General features: G+C 41.7%; 1 long non-coding RNA gene across 1 annotated transcript; it reads left to right on the top strand.

The window, feature by feature from the left end:
* The first annotated feature begins 15 nt into the window (after nucleotides 1-15).
* Nucleotides 16-2,076, top strand: LOC106528842 (uncharacterized). The gene is made up of 3 exons (XR_001311547.1): nucleotides 16-809; nucleotides 1,038-1,103; nucleotides 1,185-2,076. It is a non-coding gene; the product is annotated as an uncharacterized LOC106528842 (long non-coding RNA).
* The last annotated feature ends 424 nt before the right edge of the window (nucleotides 2,077-2,500 follow it).

The following is a 2,500-nucleotide window of genomic DNA, read 5'->3' on the forward strand; positions in this document are numbered from 1 at the left end:
TAGCCTTTTACTACTTTTAACTAGTGTTTTGCTAAGTTTAGGTAGCTTTTGCGACTTTTAACTAGTGTTTTGTTACTTAGCGAGGCTTTAGCAAGCATTTGGTTCTTTTTAGCCTTCAGCTGGTGTTCTACTTTTTTTAGCTTTAACAAGTCAGCTTCAGCTTTTTCAGCAAGTTTCAGCTCTCAGCGTTCTTACTGCAGCTTTAGCTAATTTTACATGGAAACTTTAAAACTAATGTTACAAACCAAGTTTCGAAATCTGCACTGACGTAGATATTTTGTGTGCGTGTTTGTTGTTGCGATGTGACCCTGGTCCCCGTTGGACCTCGTTAAATTGCAGAAAGCTGCACCGAAGGCCGACACATGTTTTCTCAGAGCCTGTGTGTTGCACGGGAGAGAAAAAAAATGTACACTCCACACCCACTTGTTGCCCTTCGTGAACCTTCATGGTCCTCAGCCATACCTCGACTGTGTGGAGAGGACCGCAGGAAGGAGAAACATCTGCAGGAGGAACCTCTCCTTCTGCTAAATAAACAAACCGATGACACATTCCTGTGGTGTTCTCTGTATTTGCTTTTTTGGACCATCTTGTCATTTAAAATTATTTATATCTTTTAAAATATTTACAGATTTTACATATGCATAGTCAGTACCACATGCCAAACGTTGTCTGAATTCCAACCTGAAGTCTCCAACAAAGAGCTGCACAGCAGGAAAAATTGGTTTAACAGCTGCTTTTAAAAGGAAAAAAATGTGACTCTTATCAGCAGTTTCGTCAACACACGCTGTGGCGAAAGACTCGAGTTTAAGGTCAGTCATGTGTGAACTTTTCTTTTATATTCGCTCTTTGTTGAAGAAAAAAACCTAGTTCATGATTAACAGCTGTAACAACAGCAGGAAAAAAAGTGATAAAATGCAACTTAAAAGAAGAGATGTTCTCAACGAGCTGTGAAAGCTTCATGATTTACAGAATTGAGGTGTGTTTCTTGCTTCTTTATCACTAAAATCTTTTTAAACTTCATAAATTTCATGTTTTAGGCAACAAGAGCAGCTGACATGTTCCAGCTGTCTCCTCTCATCTTCCTTTGTTCTACTCCTGCAGAGGTTTGAGCTCGCTCCTGGACTTTTTTAACGTCATGGAGCTGTTTAACTTTTTTTTATTGTTGTTGTTTTCCATCTTCTTAGTCTCAGAGGCGTGTGCCAGATGCCTGCTTTTCTTCAGAGGGGCCCTCAAATTCAAATCAGAGCAGCTGGGAAGTGCTTCAGCAAGAGGAAGAGGAGTGGCCGAACATCGGGGGAGATTTTAAAGACATAATGGGGGTGAGGGGGGTGAGGGTGGGGGTCGTAATGTGGCACACGCCTTTAACAGAGAAACCCCAAACCTTTCCATCTTTGATCCAAACAGGCGTTGTGAGGTCTGCAGGATGGGGGTTTTCCTGCACATATGGCTAGTTTTTTTTTTTTTTTTTTTTTCCTGTGGGTGTGAAGGCTCAGGAGCAGGGTGGGGAGGAGGCGGCTGAAGTGACAGCAGGTCGTCTGATGCAGCAGGGCTTGTTGAAGGGGAGCGAGGCTGACACTTTTCTTTGTTAGATAACAGCCCCGGCCTGCATTCATTCAATGCCAAGATGTGATTTTCTACAGTGTGATGCTGACCCTGGCATTTCAAATAGGCTCACAATGAAAACATATTTATAATATTTGCAGGCGACAACGCAAATCATTTAAATTTGCAAAGCTCAGCAGCTTTTGAAAACTCATGGAGCTCAGAGCTTTTATGCTTTCCACCCAACTATCAACGTATTTGTGATTTCAGAAAGTCTTCAGTCCTGGTGTTTTTCTCAGTTTGTAGCATCACAGTGTTCATACTCACTTGCAAAAGGGCAGAAAGTAGAGTAATTGTGACAAAACTCCATCTCCTGATGGTTTAGAGGTTAAAGGTTAAAGTTGTATATTAGATTTAAAATCAACTCTTCTCTTCAGCTGAATGTTGTTTGAGCGTTATGCTAACAGCTATTAGCATGTTGGAAAGCAAATGTTCAAATTCGCTTCAATTTTTTGTTTGTTTGTTTATGTGGCCAAAATCAGTCAATGCCACAACTGGCCCGGTTGTAGCTTGGCTTATGTGGTTCAAATCTGTCAGTGCCACAAGTGGTCCAGTTGTAGTTTGGTTTATGTGGTCCAGATCAGTCAATGCCACAAATGGCCCAGTTGTAGTTTGGTTTATGTGGTCCAGATCAGTCAATGCCACAACTGGCCCAGTTGTAGTTTGGTTTATGTGATTCAAATCTGTCAGTGCCACAATTGGCCTGTTTGTGATTTGGTTTATGTGGCCTAGATCAGTCAATACCACAAATTGCCCAGTTGTAGTTTGATTTATATGGTTCAAATCCACCAGTGCCACAACTGGTCCAGTTGTAGTTTGGTTAATGTGGCCCAAATCTGTCAGTCCCACAACTGGTCTGGTTGTTGTTCAGTTTATGTGGCCCAAATCTCTTCTACCC

This window comes from Austrofundulus limnaeus, unplaced genomic scaffold, assembly GCF_001266775.1.
Source record: "Austrofundulus limnaeus strain Quisiro unplaced genomic scaffold, Austrofundulus_limnaeus-1.0 Scaffold407, whole genome shotgun sequence".
Taxonomy (NCBI): Eukaryota; Metazoa; Chordata; class Actinopteri; order Cyprinodontiformes; family Rivulidae; genus Austrofundulus; species Austrofundulus limnaeus.